This window comes from Gorilla gorilla, chromosome 21 (genome assembly GCF_029281585.2).
Source record: "Gorilla gorilla gorilla isolate KB3781 chromosome 21, NHGRI_mGorGor1-v2.1_pri, whole genome shotgun sequence".
Lineage (NCBI taxonomy): Eukaryota > Metazoa > Chordata > Mammalia > Primates > Hominidae > Gorilla > Gorilla gorilla.
This window is the reverse complement of record NC_073245.2, coordinates 66,756,205-66,781,174: the sequence shown is the minus strand read 5'-3', so window position 1 is coordinate 66,781,174 and position 24,970 is coordinate 66,756,205. Positions and strand designations below refer to the sequence as shown.

The 24,970-nt window shown below is 39.3% G+C and overlaps 1 protein-coding gene across 2 annotated transcripts in view; it reads right to left on the bottom strand.

The window, feature by feature from the left end:
* The window catches only part of DOK5 (docking protein 5), a 175,686-nt gene that overhangs the window by 130,379 nt on the left and 20,337 nt on the right, over nt 1–24,970 (bottom strand). The gene's annotated exons all lie outside the window — the stretch shown is intronic.

The following is a 24,970-nucleotide window of genomic DNA, read 5'->3' as shown; positions in this document are numbered from 1 at the left end:
AGGTCTTGCTGTGTTGCCCAGAGTGGTCTTAAACTCCTGAGCTCAAAAAATCCTCCTGCCTTCACCTCCCAAAGTGCTGGGATTACGGGTATGAGCCACCTTGCCTGGCCAAGACTTGCAGAATTTTGAGCAGAAGAGTGGTATGATCTTACAGTCTCAAAAATCATCTCAATCAAAAATGGGCAGGGGTAGAAAAGGAAGCAAGTTAGAAGGTGATTGCAATAGCCCAGGTGATTATATATGAAATCTTGACCTAGAGTGGAAACAACAGGGGTACCAATCACTATATCCAGATGTGTTTTGAACACAGAGCTAATGGAATTTGATAAGGGGCTTAGAATTTGCTAATAAAATGTGAGAAAAAGAGAGAACTCAAGAGTGACTTAAGGTTGATAACCTAAGCAAGTGGAAGATTGGAGATGTCATTTACTGAGATGACAAGGACTTACGGGGAGGGTTTAGGGGGCAGGATTAGGAGTGTTCTACTGAGTTGCCTTTGGTTCAATCAACTGTGGCAAGGACATGGAGGGGCCCAATAACATAAGCACTGCAACAAGAGTTCAAATGTTCAGTGAAGCTGCAGGTCAAGGAGCAGTGGTGGGCAGGTATGTGCACCATAGAGGTTAAAACACACTTGGATGTCGAAGACCAAAACATTAAGACAACAGGATTCTCTTTTGAGAATTTGAAATGAGGTGTTACTAAAAGCCTGGAGTCAAATTTGCCACAGATAATCTACAATTTCTAATGCATCACATCTCCTTGAAGCTTAAAGAAATATTAATTCAAGGATAAAATAAGACAAATTGGGTATCTCATAGCATACAGCCAAATTCACAAACATAGTTATTGAATGCATCATTCTCTTTTGAATGAATTTGTATGGCATCATATTTAAACAGCTTATTTCTCTTTCTTTACTGAATCATAAGATAATGATATTATAGACTTTAGTGATATTTGTTTAAAAATACAAGCTAGTTATTTGAAAAAAATGAATATAAGCCTTACTCAAACTTGCAACTTTGACCTAAATGATGAAACTATTTTTGCTATTCTGTAGAAATTTTAAAAATCTTGGCATTCCCTCATCTTCAGTGATATGGGCAATAGTAACTTTTGCATCCTTATAGAGGAGAATAAACCATTTCATCATTTCAGAATGGTTTTAAATTTTAAAGGCAATAATAGAATCAATAACTATTATAATGTATAAGTTAAAAAAGAAATAGATCTAATACCAATTAAATATCTAATAGTTATTTAGCATTTACTATGGAACAGATGCTAAATATTAAACATACATCATGTCCCTTTTAATCTTTATTACACCTGAATTCTTGATATAAGATAACGCAGTTTAAACTACCAGAGCACAATAAAACATTAACTGAGACACAGTATATATTAAAAGCATTAAAGTTAATCAAACTTATGTTGGAGCATTAGGTGATCTGGACATGTTAAGCAACTCCACAAACCTCAACTTCTCATTGAAAATAGGGATTATGTAAAAGTGCTCCTATTTCTCCACATCCTCTCCAGCACCTGTTGTTTCCTGACTTTTTAATGATCGCCATTCTAACTGGTGTGAGATGGTATCTCATTGTGGTTTTGATTTGCATCTCTCTGACGGCCAGTGATGATGAGCATTTTTTCATGTGTCTTTTGGCTGCATAAATGCCTTCTTTTCAGAAGTGTCTGTTCATATCCTTCGCCCACTTGTTGATGGGGTTGTTTGTTTTTTTCTTGTAAATTTGTTTGAGTTCATTGTAGATTCTGGATATTAGCCCTTCATCATATGAGTAGATTGCAAAAATTTTCTCCCATTCTGTAGGTTGCCTCTTCACTCTGATGGTAGTTTGTTGGTGGGACTGTAAACTGGTTCAACCATTGTGGAAGTCAGTGTGGCGATTCCTCAGGGATCTAGAACTAGAAATACCATTTGACTCAGCCATCCCATTATTGGGTATATACCCAAAGGATTATAAATCATGCTGCTATAAAGACACATGCACATGTATGTTTATTGTGGCACTATTCACAATAGCAAAGACTTGGAACAAACCCAAATGCCCAACAATGATAGACTGGATTAAGAAAATGTGGCACATATACACCATGGAATACTATGCAGCCATAAAAAAGGATGAGTTCATGTCCCTTGTAGGGACATGGATGAAGCTGGAAACCATCATTCTCAGCAAACTATCACAAGGACAAAAAACCAAACACCGCATGTTCTCACTTATAGGTGGGAATTGAACAATGAGAACACACGGACACAGGAAGGGGAACATCACACACTGGGTCCTGTTGTGGGGTGGGGGGAAGGGGGAGGGATAGCATTAGGAGATATACCTAAAGCTAAATGACGAGTTAATGGGTGCAGCACACCAACATGGCACATGTATATATATGTAACAAACCTGCCTGTTGTGCACATGTACCCTAAAACTTAAAGTATAATAAAAAAGAAAAAAGAAAAAAGAAAATAGGGATTATGATAGTAGCTACCAGAGGGGGCAACTGAGAATGCTATGAGGTGATGCATGTAGAGTACTCAGCACAGTACTGGCAAGAAGGAAGGGCTTAATAACTGTAAGGCTGAGTCCATTTGGGCCTCTATAACAAAACATCATAAACTGGATGGCTTATAAACAACAGAAATTTATTGCTCATCTCTGGAGGCTGAGAAGTCCAAGATCAAGGCACTGGCAAGTTCAGCATCTGGTGAGGGCCCATTTCATGGTCCATAGACAGCAATCTTTTAGCTGTGTTCTCACATGATGAAAAGACAAATGACTACCTGGGGATCTGTTTTGTAAAAGCACTACTCCTATTTGTGATTCATGACTTCATCACCCCCCAAAGGCCCCATCTCCTAATACCAAATCCTTGGGGGTTAGGATTTCCACATTTAAATTTGGAGCAGGGGGTGCATAAATATTCAAGCCACTGCAGAGACACTATCATCACCACCAACACTATCATCATCACTTTATCATCTCCACCAGCACCTTCATCATTATTATAAAGCCTATAAAAGAAAGCATTATTATTTTATTTTACTAATAAGGAAACTAACAGAGAAATATTAAACAAATCACCCAAAGCCACCCAGCTTACAAATGGCAAAGTCAGCCTTTAAACTAAAACATATGAAACCTCAACGACTATATAATACAAATTGCATGACTCCAGCATACATAGTGGTTAGGCTACAATTTTATCCCATGTTGCCTACATCATGATGCTTTAGTTTTATTTCAAAATTTAAGCTTGTTATAAAACTTCTGTAAAATAGCATCTGATTCTTGTGAGAATCCATACCTATGCCGATTATTCAGATGAAGAAAATGAAGCTAAGCTAACCCAAATAGGTTAACAAATTGCTGATAAATCTTGGCAAGAGACAAGAAGGGGTTAGAACTCATGTATATGAAACTCAGGGGCATGACACTGCACACAGGGTGGGAAGTTATATTTGAATCAAATCAGGTCTGCTAATTCCTTAGGGATTTTGCATACAACATTATTTTCAAACTCGAATAAAAAAGGGAATGAAAGGATTACTATAGAACAAAAACATCAACCCGAGATATGTTGCATTTAAAAGCAATAAGCATGGCTTTCAAGGAACTCGGTAACATGAGGGACTCTGAGCCCAGGAGACAGTTTGTAGAAACAGAATTGCTTCTGAGAAAAACCTGTTTTAAATTCAGTGTTGCAGAATAAATGCATAGATATTAAAGATTTAATTGCTAGTTTAGGAGCAGGTCTACCCCCTAGACTGTAAATTCTTTGAGGGCAAGAGCTAAATTCAACTTCTATATTCTCAGGTCTAGCAAAAAGCTTGACTTTTAGTACCTATTTAGTAGTTGAGTCAATGAGTTAATGTTAATTTTTACATCGTATATTGCTAGGCTATATCTTGGGTCAGTGTAAAGTACACATCTGGGGTCAAACTGTCAGAGTTGGATTCCCATCACCATCATTTAGAGGGACCTGAATTTTGGGGAGCATGAGCACTTAGTACAGGATGTTATAAGGGGAACACACGGTTCAGATATGATAGCATACTCTACCCACAACCCAAGGAAGGCAAAATGTCCTTAAAGCTAGAGTATTTACAAAGGGTTAAATTTAAATTATTTTCTTCTCTCACTATGCCTTTCCATCTGTTGTAAAGGCCTCTTTAAGTCAGGCAGAGCTACAGAATACATATACACATACTATCTGCTAAGAGGCAATCATTTCAACAACACTGCTCAGTTTTTTTTAGACTGAATTAGAACCCCAATTTGAATAAAACCCCCACGTCATTTTCAAATTCATATTTTTTCTTACTGTAATTAAATATGTATCTGTAGCTGACAATGATTTCTCCCTATGCATATTTCAATATAGTTTCTCTTCCCACTGTAACTGGATTATATAACCAGATACACTTCTGCCCACTTAAGGAATTATATACGGGGAAATGAGAATATGGAAGCCAGATTCTGAGATGCTTGTCTATCTTTAGCCTAAGGGTACATGACACACTGCAAGTGAACATTTTACTATTATACACGCTTCTCTTTTTGCTTTCCCTGTCCACTTTATGAGTCAGAAGTAACCAGAGCCAGAAAGAGATGGATCGAATCAGGGACTGCTGTCAGCTAATGCATTCCCCAATTACTGCAGCATCACAGAATTGCATAAAAGCATACGTTGAACATTCATGCCATCACCTGGCAAAACTGGCTGATGGCCAGTAATCTTACTTATTATTAGTCTACGTTTCTGGGTAGCTAGCATCTCCTCAGGAGGTACAAAACCCATCTTTGCATACTCTCTTTAGTTGGACTATGCCACTTTTCATTGGTAACCAATACAAAAAAATGATTTTCTTCTTGGTAAACAAATTAACTCTCTGAAATGTATTAATCAAGAGAGAACACAAGCTCAAACAAATTTGCATCTGAACTGACATTGGTAGGATGTTCCCTGTTTTAAGATCTCAAAGTAAGGATTTAGTAATGAATAGCAACAAGATGTACTGTGCTAGACAAGAAAATGTCCTCCCAGAGATATCTATGTCCTTGGCTTATAAAATCTCCATGTCCTCACAAAACTCAGCAAAGTTCAACATTGAGATAATCTACAAGTTAGTTACAAACCTGGACTGACTCAGGAAAATAAACGGTGGTTTCAATTAGATTTTCATCTTGTTCAGTGGTTGTTTCCCACTAGGTTATAAGAAGCAGAATTAAGAAGAGAAATAATTCAGTTATAAAATCAGTCATAACTGGCCGGGCACAGTGGCTCATGCCTGTAATCCAGCACTTTGGGAGGCCGAGGCGGGTTGGATGGCCTGAGGTCAGGAGTTCAAGACCAGCCTGGCCAACATAGTGAAACCCCCGTATCTACTAAAAATACGAAAATTTAGCTGGGTGTGGTGGTGGGTGCCTGTAATCCCAGCTACTCGGGAGGCTAAGGCAGGAGAATTGCTTGAACCCGGGAGGCGGAGATTACAGTGTGAGTCGAGATCGCACCATTGCACTCCAGCCTGGGCAACAAGAGTGAAACTTCACCTTAAAAAAAAAAAACAATTATAACTAATACATATCTCAGAGCCTGAAGTTACATCCTTAGAACAGTAAGATTATTTATTTTCTTTAAAAAAAAAAAAAAGAAAGAAATGAAGGAAGGAAGAAGAGAAGAAGGGAGGGACGGAAAGAAGGATGGAAGGAGGAAGGGAGGGAGAAAGGGGGGAAGGCAGGTGAGCATTTCGGTAATTCAACTCCCTGTGACATCATTCACTCAAACTATTCAGCATAAGCAAAGATTAAGTGAAAGATGATTTCCTTGAACTTGCTTCTAATTGCCTCAGACAGGGACCTACATGTTTCTTCTAACATCAGTTTTACATGACCTCAAGTCCCAAAGAGACACCATATTCCTCCTCCTTTTCTCCATGAAGCCATCTCCAATTGCTCTCCCCGATTGCCTTTCTGTAGCCAAAAAAAAAAAAAAAAGAGTAAAACTTCTCTCAGTAAGCTAGTAAAGCTGTAGTTACTAGGCAACCCTCAATATATATTAAAATAACTTGAAGTTCCTCAGCAAGAGGAAGGAATATTTAACAGCCCATTAAATGTTGAATTTTTAAAGCACACCTGAACCAAAGTTAGCAAGAAAAGAGATCTCCTGCCATTTCTGGAATTCTTGGAATTCCTCTTCTGTCTGAAAACTGAAGCATGACCTTGGACTCCTACAAACTCTTGACATATTTTGACAAGTGGAAAAGGCAAATTCTCACGCTTAGTACAGTGCTGGGAGGATGAGGGCTTTGCAGAATTATTCAGAATAATGAAAGAGGAGAAAAATGTCAAGTTGGCATCTGTCAAACCAGAAGATGTGACATCCCAGGGGGGGACTCCAAAAGGAGCCTTGTATTCAGAGCCACATGTCCCTTAACTGGAGCAGTGATGGCTTAGGAGGTACCAACGACTTTGTCAAGAAATCAGAATCCAAAACCACTTCGGACTTCCCAGCTATTCCCTTGAATTGCATCCTGCAGTGCACAATGAGTACAAAAAGTAGGGTGCAGCTATTGAATCCCTTCAGAATAAGTAATCTGAATCTCAAAATTCCAGATGGGAGGTAATTCCAAGGTCATCAAAACCACACAAATTTCTCTCTGATAATCTGTCCTAATTCAAAAAAACTTTACAAAATAAAGGCCCACAGCCCCTTCCTCTGCTAAAATTTAATAATTCTCAGCATCTAGAAAACTGTTCTCGTATTTATTCATTTATTCAAAATTCTTCTCCTGAAAAATAATTGTGTTTTCTTTTTTACCCTATTCTGCAGAAGACAAAGGATAGTCAACATCAGCTGTCTAAAATCCCTTCATATATTTGAAAACTATTAATTAGCCAATGCACAGCCCACTCTTCTTCAACTTTAATAATCTCACGTTTTAAAAATCTTCCTTTGACAGTCTTATTCTCTAGTCCTTTAGTGACACACTTCTGAATTACTTTCAACATCTCCATGGTTTGTTAAGTGAATAAATGAAAGCAATAAATGACCAGTGGTGGCAAAATGGTGGCCTACAAATGGATGTTGGGTTTTTTTTTTTTTTGCTCAGAGTATTTAAAGCAAACAAGCAAACAAAACAAACCAATATTTTAAGACAAAATTTTACGTGAAAGCTGATTTCCAATTTTGTTTTTAAAAATTGGAAAAACTGGTGAAGCTGGGTCCCAGGCTGGATATAAAAAGTGACTGCTTAATTCTCACTAAAAAGCTCAATTAACTACTATGAACAATGTTTTTCTAATTAGGAATTGCATTCAGCTGAATGTAACAGAAAACTAATTACTATGTCTTATTAGCCCATAGTTCCAAGATGACTGCTCAATCTCCAGGAGCATCCCTGGGTACACTCTAGGAACAGGCAAAAGACAAGTTGCCAACATATTCTGCCCCTTATTAAAGGGCTTCACCAGAAGCCCTATCAGATGACTGAGCATGAGCTCAGGAGCTGGGAAATGCAGTTATTTTAGCTGGGTATCACATGACCCCAAACAACCCGAGGATCTGCTGGTGTATAAGGGGGAAAAAGCCATCAGTGAGATGCCCAGCAGTGTCTACAAAACAAACCTACATCATGAGTTTGTTATGAGGAAATAAGAGTTGACGCAACATTTCTGAAACATGCTTAGGCCCCCACAAATGTTTGCTCTTGCTCCTCTCTGCTTCCTTTACTCCTTTGCACCCTTCTTCCACTCCCAGCTGCCACGTGCTCTGGTGATGGGCTTCCCCAGAACCACATTACAGCAGCTATGTAGTGACTGAGGCCAAAGACTAATATACACCATTGAAATGGAGTTTATCCTTCATAGCAAATTTCTTTTTTTAACAAAAAGTGTTTTCATAAGAGTAAAGCAAAGTACAACATTTTAACATAAAAGAATACTACTAAAAATGCCAAACTTTCTTATCAAAACCCGTGTTTTATCACCCTCACTGTCCCAAAGGCAAATAATTAGTGGGCCTATAATTAAGCCCACTGTAGGCTGCTGTTACCATGGATAAATAAACTGTGTATAAATGACAAAGTCAACTTCTTAAGTTGACCTCCAATATGAGAAAAAAAATCACAATGCATGTTTTTAACAAATTGTAACTGTCCAGGTCAGTCAATGCCTTTTGAGTTCCTGCTAATCATCATAAATGACATGATGGTCTGAGTATAAACAATGTATTGCAATATTTATGGGACCAGCAGAAAATCTAAAAGACTGCAATATAGATGGCTCTTTTCCCTTGAGAAGGATAAGTCTTTATTTTTTCTTTATTCTCTGAATAGGTATATTTTGCAGAAAGAAAACTTTCAGGAAATAGGAAAAGAAAGGAAGCAGACGTCTCGACATTCATAGGTGAGTCTACTCATTATGTATTCAGTAGTCTAGTGGATTTCTACTGCTTGTGTCATGGGGCATCTGTTCTTTCACACAGGTAAACAGCACTCCACATTTCCTTGGTGAAGCCACCTCTGCTCTGTTGGTGTGTATAAGGTAGACACAGCCACAGGTTCAACAGAGAGCAAACTGAATGGCCTGACGCAATCCTCCTACCCCATCATCTAAGCCACAAGATTCATTCAATGGTGGACATGGGACCTAATTTTGGCCAGTGAAGGCCAGGCTTAAAAATGCTTCTTCAAAAGTTAGGAAAAAGAAGTACATTCTCTCCCTCATTGGGAAAGAATCTGAAAGGATATGAGTTTTAAAACTGCTGCAGTCATCTTGCAACCCCAAGAAGAGACTGTATGAGAATGAAGGAAAGAAAAGCCAAGAGAGAATCAGGTCCCATCAATGTCACTGACTCCAGCAATGAGCCATTCCTCAAGTCAGGTGCATCCCTGGGCCTTTGAATCTGATACGCCAATACCTTCCTCTTTGCTTAGTTTGGATCGAATTTTCTGCCATTTGCACCATCACCAATACAAATTGCAGCTATGAATGTTTACCTAGTGTTAGTTGACAGTGAAGGAACATTAAGCCAACAGCTTTTAAATTCTCCAAGAAACTATGTATAACAAACTAGCATATTGGAAACACATTTAAAAAAAATTATCAGCTATCTACCACCTTTTCTACTTTACTTTCTTTGGTTCATCTTTTGGTAAGGCCAGAGAAAATATCTGTTGTATGAGCATGAGGAAGTTAAGCAGGTGACTTCACCTCCCTAAACCTAAGTACCTATTAGCAAAGCAATGTCAATAACTTTTATTGAGCACCTACTACGTATCAGGCACTATGGTATCCTGCTTGATACAACAGCTCTATGTAGTATATCCCCATTTTAAAGATGCATAAATGTGAGCATCCAGGAGTTAGTCCACTTGCCCAAAGTCACAAAGCTAGGAAGTGGTCAATGCAGCATTGATACCCTGGAAGTGGAAGTGTGTGACTTAAAGCACCCTCATTCTCCAAAGTGATGCTACCTAGCTCATGAAGTCAAGGTAAAGCTTAATAAAAGCACATGAAAGTGTTTAGCTCAGCATTGAGCCCGTAGAAAATAATAAACGGTAGCTATTACTGCAGTTGTGGTTGAAGCCTGGTGATGTGGGTTTGACTGTCCTCAGACGCAAATGCTACTCTGTGTTGTCCTGCTGAGCACCACGGACAGTGTTGATCAAACCAGCCCTGCGGAGCCCTCTGGCTCATTCCCATTTTAATGAGCTACTCTTTCAACTCCAGAGGCCCAGGAGTGAAATCAAGTGGACAAATTTGTAGATGGGGTGTGCTCCCAATAGCCGAGCAGGGAGAGTAATTTCAGCCCAGCAAGCACACAAGGCCAGGCAGCCTTCCAAGCCAACACAACCCAGGGCAATGTAAGGGAACTCAAGCAAGGCAGCGGGGGCTGGGCCAACTGGATTCCAGTAGAGCGGGAAGGAGAGTCGTTCTTTCCAAAACTAGGCCATGGGATCCTATGTTGAATTTATTTTAAAAACCCCACAACATTTCTCTCAATGTTTCAATAATATTATCAGTTTTTCCAGTTAGTCATTATTATGTAAAGTAATTTTCTGAGTATACATGCCTGGCTGTGGTTTAAAGAGATTGGCAGTAAAACACCTCTCTTAACAGTGACTAAAAATTTAACATAAAATGGTTTTCTTCCCTCTTTAAATCTAATAAAAAGCTAAAAACTGTACAAGTACAAAGATTAAAATCAGCTGTTTTTAAAATGTTATGTTATTTAGTGTACATATATTTTAAAATTAAGTGTCAAGTGTGACTCTTAATTACTGAGGATTTGTGGATAAACAGCCCCTTCTAGGGTGAGTTTGCTTAACCAAGGAAGGGAGAAAGGAGAACCTACAGTAAGAAAAATGAATAGCTTTGTTTATTATAGCAGCAGATTTCCCATATGAATAAAGAATGCAAACAAAAAAATGTAAGTCGGTATTTTTTTAATTCTTATTTTTAGTTCTGGGGTACATGTGCAGGATGTGCAGGTTTGTTACATAGGTAAGCGTGTGCCGTGGTGGTTTGCTACACCCATCAACCCATCACCTAGGTAGTAAGCCCAGCATGCATGAGCTATTTTCCCTAATGCTCTCCCTCCCCCCATCCCCCCACCCCAGTATTTTTGAAAGCATATGTACTGCCGTCTGAAAGCCTCCAATGGACATTTCCAGATCGCAGTGTAACTGGGTGGTTTTTAGTCGACTAGCCCCCAGGCAGCATTAGTTTTCGGGACAGGTGGAGGCAGGGGTCAGTGTGAGCAGGCAAGCAGTCTGTCCTAGAATGAAATTTCTCTCTGTGATTAAAGCTTGGTCTTTACCAGCATGAGTTTTAACTTCCAGAATTTAATTAGAGAATTGGAGAGGAGAGAAAGGAGAAAATTCTACTCAATAATAAATGCTCTCATCACCATCTTGCTTGAAACCCTTTCATTTGTTCCTGCTTTGCAGATGTTAAAGATAAATAAGATGAGAAAATTAATGTAAAATGCTTACCAAAATACTAGACACCATCTCTTGCTTAAAACCCAGCAATGGCCTCCCATCATATATGAAAATATATTAAAATCTTTCCCAACTGGGCACAGTGGCTTAGATCTACAATCCCAGCATTTTGGGAGGCGGAGGTGAGAGGATTGCTTGAGGCAAGGTGTTCAAGACCAACCTGGGCCAAAAGAGCAAGACCCCTGCCTCTACAAAAAAATTGTAAAATTAATCAGGTGCAGTGGTGCACGACTGTAGTCCCATCTACCGGGGAGGCTGAGATGGGAAAATCGCTGGAGCCCAGCAGTTTAAGGCTACAGTGAGCCATGACCGCACTACTGTACCCTTGCTGGGTGACAGCACAAGACTCCAGCTCAAAACATAAAAATTAAAATTAAAATTAAAAATTAGGCCGGGTGCGGTGGCTCACACCTGTAATCCCAGCACTTTGGGAGGCCGAGGCAAGTGGATCACTTGAGGTCGGGAGTTCAAGACCGGCCTGGCCAACATGGCGAAACCCTGTCTCTACCAAAATACAAAAATTAGCTGGGTGGGGTGGCGTGTACCTGTAATCCCAGCTACTTAGGAGGCTGAAACAGGAGAATCGCATGAACCGGGGAGACGGAGGTTGCAGTGAGCCGAGATCGTGTCACTGCACTTAAGCCTGGGTGAGACAGCAAGACTCTGTCTAAAAAAATAAATAAATAGCTGGGCACAGTGGCTCACACCTGTAATCCCAACACTCTGGGAGGCCAAGGAGTGCAGATCACCTGAGGTCAGGAGTTCAAGACCAGCCTGGCCAACATGGAGAAACCCCGTCTCTACTAAAAATACAAAATTAGCCAGGTGTGATGGCACATGCCTGTAATCCCAGCTACTTGGGAGGCTGAGACAGGAGAATCACTTGAACCCAGGAGGCACTGGTTGCGGTGAGCCAAGATCGCGCCATTGCACTCCAGCCTGGGCAACAAAGAGTGAAACTCTGTGTCAAAATAAATAAATAAATAAATAAATAAATATAAAAATTAAAACATTCCCAAAGCCTGCAAGCTCTTCATGAGGTAGCCCCTGCACAGTTCTCAACACTCCCTCACCATCACCTTACCCACTTCCTTATTTCCACCCTCCAGATATAAGCTCCTGCCATCTCGTATGTGTGACAAGCATCATTATATCCCCAGCCCTTTGCCTGTGCAATTCTGTCTGCCTGGAACAGTCATTTCCAAAGTAAAATGCAGCGGGATAAAAGAAAAAATTAATGAAACTTTTATTTATGTGTGGTGGGGAGGTGGGATAAATAAGAAAAATTGTAGTAAAATAATAACACTGCAATACATGGTTTGATAGCAGTGCACGTGTATAGGAAATAAACACCTATACAAATACTGGGAGTTCTGCTTTTAATTGCATGCATTGTATAATCAGAAAAGTTTGAAGTGTATGGGTGTAAAACACCCCCTGACTCTGAAAACCCCGTCTAAACCCAACTTTGGCGTGGTAAGTCCTCTTTAGGACACATTTCCTCCAAGCCGTCTTTGAGCTTCTAAAGCTAGACTGGATGTATTTCTCATGGCTTTGTGCTTACATGCTTGCTGTTAACATTCTACTCTCTGCATAGCAGTGATAGCTTAATCATATCACTTCCCTTCTTAAACCCTCCACTGGTTGTCAATACACTTAGAATGCATCCACTCTCCTCATCATGAACTCTTTAAACTCCTACCAGAACTGGCCCCAAATAACTCTCCAATGCGATATGACTATCCTTTTTGTTTTCTAGGGTGTGGCCCCAGTGGCTTTGTTGATCTGCTTTTAATTATCATAAGAAGCCCATTCCTGCCCTAGGTTCTTTGCCTAGTTCTATCTTGTACCCATGAGGGCTTCCTTCAAATTTCTCATGGCTGGGTCCTTCCTGTCGTAAGATCTCAGCTTCCCCTGACCATTCAGTCTAAAGCAGACACCTCATCATTCAACACCTGCACTGTGCAATGTGACAACCACCATCAGCAACATGTAGCTTTCAAGCACTTGAAATGTGGCTAGGCTGAAAAGAATTGTGCCACAGGGTGTAAAATACCGGATTTTTGATGCCCTAGTAGAAAAGATAATGTAGAATGTTTGATTAATAATTTTTATATTTTTATGGGTTAAAATGATAATGTCTTGGATATATTTGATTAAATAAAATATAGCATTAAAGTTAATTTCACCTATTTCACTTTATTTTTTGATGTGGCTTCTAGGAAATGTTAAATTGTACATGTGGCTCACATGTGGCCTCTAATTATGTCTCCATTGGACAGTGCTGCTGTAGAACATATATATTTTTATTTTCTATGTAATTATTACCTCGACCTATCATTTTCATTTATTTATCCCCACTCAGTCCCCCTTGATCTCCTTAAAGGCAGGGTGTTCTTGTTCATACTGTATCCCAAGTACTTTCCAAACTCCTGTAACGTGGTAATAAGTACTCAAAAAATACTTGTGAAACAAATGACTGATTTTATAGAATCCTTTATGTTATACTAACAGCTGGTGTTTACTGAGCACTTAGATGCATTATTCAAATAAAGTTGATGTTCCTATTTTATAGATGAGGACAAGGATATAGATAGATTAAATAAACTGTAAATGGCTAACTTCAAAGAAATCATGTTTAGGACCCAGGCAGAGTCTGTGATTCCCTGAAAGCTGCACTGCTTCAGAGCAGTGACCTCGCGTATGATCGCCAGGTGTTTCTCTATCTCCCCATGAGGACAGAAACCAGAACTCAGTCATTGTTTCTCCAGTGCTGCCACATAGTAGGTATTCAAAAATATTTATCAAGCCAGGAGCAGTGGCTGATACCTCTAATCCCAGCACTTTGAGAGGCCAAGGAGGGAGGATCATTTGAGCCCAGGAGTTCAAGACCAGCCTGGGCAACCGGAGAGACTCCGCCTCTACAAGAAGTTTGTAAAAATTAGCCAGGCGTGGTGGCACCTACCTGTAGTCCCAGCTACCTGGGAGGCTGACATGAGAGATCGCTAGAACCCAGGAGGTGGAGGCTGCAGTGAGCCATGATCGTGCCACTGCACTCCAGCCTGGGTGACAGAGAAAGACCCTGTCTCAATAAAATACATTAAAATAAAATTTAAAGAAATAAAATGGCATGTATTGAGTAAGCCTTCAGTAATAATGCCAATCATGGTACAGCCAACATGTACTGAAAATTTACTACATGGCAGACATTGTTCTAAACAATCCCACCCTGATGTCTAAGGGGCAGCTCAAAATTAATATCTTTGATTCTGACTTCTTAACCTTGACCCCAAAACTTGCCCTATCTCTGTTTCTTCCACATTGCAGTTAATGGTAATCCCATTCCTGCAGTTGACCAAGTCAAAGTATCAAAGTCTTCCTGACTTCTCTCTTTCTTTCCTGATGCACTCCAAATCTGTCAGGGAATTCTCATCTCTCTGCTTTTACAATATAGGCAGAGCTGGGCTGCTTCTCACCACCCCTACAGCTCTAACCCCAGTTCAAGCTGCCACTCATGGCCGCCATCTGCAGCCAGAGTGATGTTTTTAAAATGCAATCCAAAGCACACTATCCCCAGCTCACAAGCCAGTACTGCCTTCCTTCCCATGAAGAACAAAATGCAACGTCCTGTCTGTGGCCAAGGAAGTCCCACCTCACTGAAAGCATCTTCGGGTCTCTCCTCTCCACCACCCAGCGGGCTTTGAGTACACTGGCCTCCCTGTTGGTCTCTGAGCACTCAGACACACACTCTCACCTCAAGGCTTTTGTCCTTTTATGCTGGCTGTTCCTTCTGCCTGGAGCCCTCTTCTTCATGTGTCCACACGGCTCTGATGTCATGTTACTCTTTCAGTGAAGGTTCCCTGATGACCCTAATTAAAATTGCATCTCCCACCCCCCATACTCTCTCTCTCTTTCTCTCTCTTTCTCTTTATTTCCTGCATTTCCCCCTCCATACCACTAGATCACTTCACATATATTTTACATTTTGGGGGTTTTCTTTTTGCTTTATTATCTGTTTCCCTCCTTGAACTGTAAGCTCCACGAGGGCAGGGACTTTTGTCTGTGTTTCTTCACTCTTATAGGCTCAATACTTCAATATAGCAGCCCATAAACATTTGGGAATTGAATTTATAGGTATTCACTTATTTAATCCAGGGGTCAGCTAACTTTTTCAGTAAATATCTTAGTCTTTGTGAGCCACAAGGTCTCTGCCACAACCGCTCAACTTGCTGCTGCGAGGTGTGCAAACAGCCACAGATTACATGTAAACTAATGGGTATGGCTGTGCTCCCGTGAAAGTTTATTTGCAAAAACAAGCAGGAGAGAGGGGCACTTTGGCCTTTGGATCATAATTTACCAACCCCTGATTTAATCCTCACAACTACCCAGTGATTTGGAGCCTATAATATCCCTACATTGCAGGGACTTGAAGTGACTTGCCCAAGGTCAAACCACTGGTAAACTGCAGAACCAATTCAAACCTGAGCAGTGGGGTGTGGGATGAGGCACAGATTCAAGGATGGAGGGGATCCAGGAGATACCACTTGGGGAATGCCACCAGGACAGATATGAATAGAAGCATCTCAGTGAGAAGCCAGCCCCTGGTGCTTCCATCCACAGTTAGTAGGTCTGACAGAAACTCAAAGTCATGAGGTCTCTTTAGCTACACAAAATTCTCCAATGGGTACTGAGATGGCCAAAACACCTTTCACAGATATGAGCCAAACTATGCTTTTTTCCCACCTACCACCTCGAAAGCCAGCAAGCCTTTGATGCACACAACATTGGTCTTTGATGCGTGCCCATGACAGGTCTTCAAAGAGCTCTGTCTACAGATAAATAAAATCACTCTTTTCCCTTCTGTCTACCATATGATCATCTAGCTCATCATTTCATTCATTTAAGAAGTAGAAATGCAGGTAAGGCCAAGGATAGCATGACACCATCTCCAATCACCCCTGTATCCTCCTTCAACTGAGAGAGGAGAAGAAGAAACTGTTTTGGGAGAGGCAACAAATGGCACAGAACCTCACACTGAGAAAGATACTCATTTTTCATGTCAGTCCTTCTGAGTGAGTCAAGGAGAAGTTCCATTCAGTGGGTAACAATAATTTTAAACCCCCCCTAAAACTTCCAGATCTTGCTTTTCAACAAGAGAAAGCCTCAGGCTCAGTGCCTTCATTGAACGTGTCTAATATTGCTTCATTTTCATTGTATTTATTTTTAGTTATCTTTTGCAGTGGATTTGTATTATATCAGCTCAGTTAAACTAGAACTATTTTTCAAAGAATTGCTTTCCTTGCACAGGTCAGAATTAGGGTGGACTGCAAGATCTGGAAGGTGGACAAAGGTAGCCTTATTGTAGGATGTGGGAAGGTTAGGGTAGCCATATTGAGGGTAGCCAGATCCGGAAGGTGGACAAAGGTAGCCATATTGTAGGATGTGGGAAGGTGAAGGTGAGCTTCCCCGCTGGAAGCTCAGGGCAGTGCACACTACTCTCACTCATGCACACTGTCTCTGATGTGCTGGTTCACCAGGGTGGCATGGACAACAGCTGGGCTGCAACTACTTTAACTGCTTCCAGATCCTCCTTCAGCTCCTCAGAAACCTCGGCCAAGCACCTGCTTAGCTCTTCTCCTTACAAGACGACCGTATCTTTGAAGTTGGTGGATTGGGGGCTTTGAAAATCAGATGCTTCCAGCCCATCTTCATAGGCTGCAGTTTGTCTTCAATCCCCTCATTTTATGTCCATCTTCACTTCTGATGTCAGGTTTCAGCACTAGGAGCACCTAGACCCTGCAAACCAGGTCCCTACAAGTGCAAAAGAAATAATCCTGAAAATCCCCAAACCAAACCTCTAATTAAATATCTCCCCATGGTTCTTCTTCTCTGAAGGAGCTCCAATTTATGCAGCTTCTACTCATGGAAAATAATATTGGTTTTTTGTTAATGGCACTGCTATAAAAATCCAAAATAAAGAAAAATAAATTATTTTAGTGAAGTAGTAAGTGAATAACAGTGAAAGCTATTCACACATATGACAAAGACTGTGAAGAGGATGAATAAATGACTGACATTTGGGAAACACTTCATTACTTTTCCATTTTTAAAAAAAAAAAATCAAGAATAAAAGCAACAAAACTATGAATTAGATCCAACCAATGAACAAGTTCCAAGGCCAGGTCCACTTTGTGACTTCCCGCATTCCACCTGATTATACTACTTTTCCAATACCCCAGTCTATAAAATTATTTTTTAAAAAAATCCATGTGTACTCATATATTGAAAATGGCAGAATCATAAAGAAATATACTTTGATTTTTAATTTTATAGTTAATATTAATTTTTTGAAAAAGTAATACATTCACATGGATCAAAATTCAAAATTATTTCAGAGTTATATATTAATTAGCCTGCTTCCCACCTCTATTTCCTACCCATGCACCAGACCCAGTCACTGACTTACAACGAAATGCATTCTTTCCTTGTGCAAACACAAGCACACATATACAAATACAAATATACAGTCTTACCCCCACTTCTTACACAAAACATAGTATTCTGTGCATACTGTAGATCAATATTTCCAGATTATAACTTGAAGAATGTTTTTCAATAGCCATAGAAACTTGCTCCACTTTAATTTGCAATTCTAGTTATTAAGGAAAAAAATCTAAGTGAAAGCAACTTATGTAAAGATATGCATTGTAGTACTATTTATAATAATGATAAAAATATAATAAACAAGAATTCAAAATTAATAGAATATTTAACACAATGAAATTCCATGCTGACAGGAATAAAAAAGAAATGTGGCCAATCTTTAAGTAATAATTAAAACAGGTTTTTGAAATTTATTAAGTGACACAAGGTAGTTAGAGAATAATGGATAGCGCATATATACTATTTTTGTGGGGAAAAAATGCGGTGTACACACACATAACATATACACAAATATACCTATATATGTATATGCTGATATATGCTTGAAATATGGCTGAAAGAGAAGAAACTATAAAATTGATTGCCCTCTTGAGGAGAATTGGTGGCTCTGGGTAGACGGGTGAGAGAATCTTTCCTGTATACCCTTCTGAACTTTTAATTCTTGAATTTCGAGCCATGTGAATGACTGTAAAATTTTAATAGTGTTGCTATAGTAATCCTAAAATGACTCATTAAATGAGTGCAAAGCAACGATACTAACCATTCATCTATTTTCTGGTTTACTCTGATTCACCAGTTATCTCCTGGTACAAGGAATTACCTTATACATAGAAGGTACTCAATGAAAAGTCATTGAATAGATGAATGAATGTGTGGTCTACATGGATCCACAAATGAATGTAAATGCATTAAATATATTAAACTACAAGAATGACTAGGTCACTGGTATAACGGTTATTAAATTGGTCTCAATTATTATTGTTGTTTCTGATAGGCCATATATATACCACAAATAGCCAGAGATGCGCATTCTGTCAGTACAGAACTGACTCAAATGAGCACGCTCTCTCTTTATTAACCTTCCCAGTATTGCAGTGGAGGTAGACAACTTTATCAATGGCATAAAATTGATAAATAGCATAAGCCACAAAACCAAATTCAATGCTTTCCATTGTTAGCAAGCATAGCAAGTAAATTACATTCAGAGTATTAACCGAGGAAATAAAATTTGCTCAAAAGTCAGAAACAAATATTAAGTGTCTTCTTTCTAGTTTCAGAACAAAATGAAATAAAAATGTTCATTGAAATCATTTGGTGGCATTTATTAATGTGCTGAACACAGCACAGCTCACCATTGCTAAGTCATATTTATGTTTTCTTTGGTTACAATGAAATTCCTAAATGAGTTAAAGAATTTACAGAGACTCTAAATTATGGAAGTCACAAAATACTGTATGTATCTTCATGCTAAGGGTCGAAATATACACATTGGACTCTACATATGACTTTGTTTTATTACTTAGTTTGGGATCCTGAGCCACATCCTATAACCAGTGCATGGATGATTGTAAAACAAATAGAACATCAGCTACCTCTGTGGCCCACTGCCAGATTTATTTTTTCTTTTTCCTTTTCTTTTTTTCTTTTTTTTTTTTTTTTGAGAGTGAGTCTCACTCTGTCACCCAGGCTAGAGTGCAGTGCCGCAATCTCAGCTCACTGCAAGCTCCGCCTCCCAGGTTCACGCCATTCTCCCGCCTCAACCTCCTGAGTAGCTGGGTCTACAGGCGCCCACCACCACGCCCAGCTAATTTTTTGTATTTTTAGTAGAGATGGGGTTTCATCGTGTTAGCCAGGATAGTCTCGATCTCCTGACCTCCTGATCCACCCGCCTCGGCCTCCCAAAGTGCTGGGATTACAGGCGTGAGCCACCGCGCCCAGCCCCACTGCCAGATTTCTAGCCTTAAAAACTGGCTGTAATGTAAATCGTAGCCCATAGGGAAGTTAATTTGTAATATGTATTAAGAGCCATAAAAATATTCAAACTCTCTAACTTCATTATCACATCCATTCCAAGGAAACAATCTAAAACATGGTCAAAGTTACAAGCCTGAGTGTCACTTTTAGTTAAAAACAACTTAAATGTTTTTACTATCAAGTAAATTACGTACCTAGTCATCATAGCCTTCAAACTCACAGTTTTAAAGTTAAAATGATGATTTGGGGAAGTATTTACAACATAACAAAATACATTTAAAAATATACACGGCCGGGTGCAGTTGGCTCACGCCTGTAATCCCAGCACTTTGGGAGGCTGAGACAGGCGAATCACCTGAGGTTGGGAGTTCGAGACCAGCCTGACCAACATGGAGAAACCCCATTACTACTAAAAATACAAAATTAGCCGGGCATGGTGGCGCATGCCCGTAATCCCAGCTACTCAGGAGGCTGAGGCAGGAGAATCGCTTGAATCCGGGAGGTAGAGGTTGTGGTGAGCCGAGATCGTGCCACTATACTCCAGCCCGGGCAACAAGAGTGAAACTCCATCTCAAAAAAAAAAAAAAAAAAAAAAATACACTGGGTATGATATTGTAAATATGTGATCATTGTAACCATGTGAAACTTTCAATGTTTAGGGGAAAAATAGGAAGAAATATACCAAAATGATAATTTTGTATTGGGGCAGTAGGTTCATATTAGGTTATTAAAAGGAAAATATTGTAAAATTCAGCAAAACAATGACAATAAAAAGAAGAAAAATGTTTATTGACATCTATGTGGCCTTCCCTATTTTTTTCGTGTCCAGTGTTCAAATTTAGTTTATTATATTGGAGATGATCTTGGTTATTAAGATTCTTCTAAAGATTCTAACTATGGAACTTAGCTTTAGTCTTTTTTCCTAAAGAAATAAACCCACAAAGAGTGCTCAAACCCCTGCTGCATCTTCTTCCTTTGTTTTTCAAGTTGGTTGTATGGCATTCACTTTAGTTTCCTTAAAATCCACTTTTTAACTTTTTTATTTAGCAACTTCTTGAAGTTTCTCCTCATTTGCAGAGGATCAGGTAAATAAAGCAGTTCGAGAACATATCTAAAAGAGACAATCTTCAAGTGGTAACCTGGGGTATTCACCTAGCCCTGTTACTAATATTAAAATTACAAGGATTGGCTACAGGACTATGCATCAATATAGCAGAGATTAAGCAGAGAAGGCATGGATCTGAGCCCCTCGCTCCTCCTGTTCCGAGGTGGGCAATCTTCAGTGAATTGTGCATCCCTCCAAGCCCAAACTTTACCTGTAAAATGAGTTCAGTGACAACACATCAGAATAGACTGAGATTCCATTGAATCCCAGATTTAACCATTATGCTCTATTGCTACTTGGTCAAGTAATGTGATTAACCATAAACGGTGGATGTGAGCATCTTGTTTGTGTAAATGTGATTGATTAATCTGTGTCTTAACCTTACTAATGTACACAGAGATGTTTTTAAATTGGCCATAGAGACAACATAAGTGAAACACAGAGCCTCCCACTCAGTAATAATTCCACTATCATTGGCTGCATAGCAGTACAATAACTGCCGTATTAGCAGAACATTCACAGACGCAGTCTTTGTGGGTGATGCCTGATTCACCCACACTTCCTCATCCATCCAGCATTCTGATGAGACTTCTAGGTCTGTCTGTATCAGGGTAGGTATAAGTAACAGAACTAGCATGGACACCGGTACCACAAACACAAATTCAAACTCTACCCAGTCCTTTACCCTGTCTGTAACTCTGGACAACTTCCAAATTCTTGGAGCCTGAGTTTCCTGAAAACTTAAATGAAGTTAATAACACATGCCTTAAAGGATTAGTGAAAAGAGAATTAAAAAGGATGAATACAGAAAATCTAGCATAGCATGTAAGAATCCTCCTCTCTCTCCCAAGGAAGTAACAGCAATGTTTAAACCTTATCCCAAGAGTTAAATTAAGAATTAATTAAACATTCCCAAGTTCAAATTCTAGTTCATCTCTCTTGACCAAGTGGCCTAGGACAAGCTTTGACAGTGCTCTGATCCCCAACTTCTTCATCCATGAAATTGGGGTCACCGGTAGTAACTGTTTACCCTGTACAAGCATATAGTGCTGTACAGAACCAGCTATTAGTCAGTGTCCCATTATTATTAATTTCAGACTCAGAATGCTGATGCATATAGCTCATATCTGTCAATATTTCCGTATTTCTATATTTGCATTACAAGTGACCGCACTTAAGTGACAGTTAGATGGCTTTATTCTTCCACAGGGGAGAAAAAAAGTCTTTTTTGGCTAAAGAGCGAAAATCTGCAAAAATACTAGCTAGTGAATAAAATAAGCTCAATAGACCATGATTTTCTCCTTCCCCACTTTCTATTATTGTCCTAAACAAAACATACTCTTTATACAATTCACCAGGATCGTGGCCCTTAAATATTGAATGTAATTTTGCTACGTAACAGCAAACACCAACACTTGCAGTGTGACAAAAATTAAAAGTAAACAAATTATCAAGGTACATTTTATTTCCGAATCAGCTTGATTTACTCTGAAAATATGACCCAACTTCCTCTTCCCAATTGCTCAATCTGACCACAGTCTCTCACTGACCCAAGCTGCAGTTCTTAAATATATGAGCAGATTAATCCAAATCCCATCTTTCTCTCCTTTGACAAAGTAGAATTGCTATTGTTCCCTTGGTAAACATAGTAGGATATGAAATAAGACAATTTAATCCTCTAATTTATGACAATGGAAGAGATGTTGCTGAAAACCCTGAGCTATCAGTACTTGTAATTAAAACAACATTAGTAATGGTCACTAAAGGAAAATATATTCCATTGTAAATGTCAAGATTTACACTGTCTCTGACAATGCCACAATAATTATGCTAAGGTGCAGAAAGTAACAGCACCTCACTAATTCTCCTGCAACACAAAATATACAGTGAAAGTGACAAATGGATTAATTTACATATGGATGAACATGATCTGTTGCTCTCCAAGGTCCCAAAAGATACATAAGAGAAAAGTTTAGCGATGTTACTGGATGATGTCTTTTAAGACAACACAATACAATATCAGAGTATGTACCCTTACGACACAGAGAAGGGATTTTCAAAATATTTTAACTTAAATAGATTCACTAAAAGAAATCACCTTCCAACCACTGTTCCTTGTCTCTGGTCAATTAGGGTCATAATATTGTTTTTATTGTATTATAAAAGGTAAGAATGTACACTGTATAAATGAATAAATAATATAGATTACTAGATAAGCAGATAAATAAATACAAAAGCACAAAAATACAAAAGCAAATGACCACTCAACTCACTTCCACCCACTTCAAGGAAAACACAGTTCCTTTATCATAGTTACTATCAGAAGCCTTTCCTTTCTTCATTTTCCTACAAGCATGCAGAAATACATATGTGGACACATTTGTGCCAAAATTCCTTTTTTTCTGACACTCACTTTTTTCCTCCTACTCCACAATATGTCGGGACAATTTTCTACAAGATATAGCAAATGGAGTAACATAGAATAGAGCAAAACATGAAAACCTCAAACTCATTAGTGGATGATGTTTTTAATCTTATAATAGATTATGCCACCTTTTAACCTTCCGCTCCTCCATTTAGAAGATGTTACCTATGCTTATGTTACACAAGTTTACACTTCAATTATAAGAGTTCAGAACTAGATATTCCAAAAGTAAAGTAGCTGCATGTTGTTCAAATGTAAGACTGTTTAAATTGGCATTTTAAATGGATGACGATTTTAGCCTACATAATGAATGCATGAAGCAGTGTCTCTACATTCGGGTTTGTAATATTCATTCATTGATTCATTAAGGACTCACTATGTTCCAGGGCTCAGGAACCCAGGTGAACAACCAGCCATGGTCCGCAACTTCAGAATCTGCTTTTCAAAGTAGCTAATGGGTTACGAAAAGCCTCTACAGCAACTATTTTATTTAATGTTCAAGACATCCCTGTGATTCAGGAGCCATAATTATTGATATTGTTTAACTGAGGAAACAGAAATTAGGAGAGGTTAAGTAACGTGTCCAGAATCACAATGTAGCCATGGTATAGAAAGATCTGTCTGTCCACCGCCTCCCACAGAGGTTTATGCTCTAAGCCATCAGGTTATATGTTTTACAGCTTAAAAGTGTGGTTACTAAGAGGCCAGAATCTTGGAGAAATCATGAAATCTCACTTGCCCTCAGTTTCCCCATCTGTAAAGTACAGAATTGGAGAAGTTAATATCAAATCTCTCTGTACTCTAAATGTCGATTTATGCTGGTTCGTTTTTTTCTTTTTTTTTAATTTTTTTTTTTGAGACGGAGTCTTGCTCTGTCGCCCAGGCTGGAGTGCAGTGATGCGATCTCGGCTCACTGCAAGCTCCACCTCCCGGGTTCATGCCATTCTCCCGCCTCAGCCTCCCAAGTAGCTGGGACTACAGGCGCCCGCCACCACGCCCAGCTAATTTTTGTATTTTTAGTAGAGACGGGGTTTCACCGTGTTGCCAGGATGGTCTCGATCTCCTGACCTCCTGATCCACCCGCCTTGGCCTCCCAAAGTGCTGGGATTACAGGCATGAGCCACCGTGCTCAGCTCTTTTTTTCTTTTCAAGGATTTCAAAACTTGAACTGATGTTATTCATCCAATATGCTCTCCCTTAAATTTAATATGATCTTCACTTGCATGCCTCTCTAGATCAGAGAATAGTAGGAAACATTTTTAATAACCCTTATATTCTTCCTATTAGTCTTTCTCCAGCTAATATGCCAGTGCCTTTCTCAGCCTAAACCTTTGTAAGATAAAAGGAGAAACTGGTATTTCTAACTCTGTATTCATAACGCCTATTTAAAATCAAGATCGAATTCCCTAGAATGCATGACCTTAACTTGCAGAAAGTTGACCCATTCTTGAGTTAATATTAGAGCAATTAGTCTAACAAAAGGTCTTTTCTTCATCTGTATAATATTCAACTTCATCTGTGTCTGAAAACTAAGCTTCAAAATTTAATGCCAATAAAACGTCCAATCTCCTTCACACACGCTTGATCCTGTGTCTGTCTCTCTAAAATGAATTTAACTTCAGAAATTTACTCTGTATGATAAAGAACTTTTGCAGTCCTATGTGTAAAATTGTCAATCTCACTTAGAGGTACCCCAGAAGCCTGGGAAATGTACTTCTTTCTAATTTTTTTTTTCTTTGAGATGGCGTCTCACTCTGTTGCCCAGGCTGAAATGCAATGGCATGATCTCGGCTCACTGCAACCTCCGACTCCCGGGTTCAAGCCATTCTTCCACCTCAGCCTCCCAAGTAGCTGGAATTACAGGCACCCACCATCATACCTGGCTAATTTTTGTAGAGATGGGGTTTCACTACGTTGGCCAGGCTGGTCTTGAACTCCTGACCTCAGGTGATCAGCCCACCTTGGCCTCCCAAAGTGCTGGGATTACAGG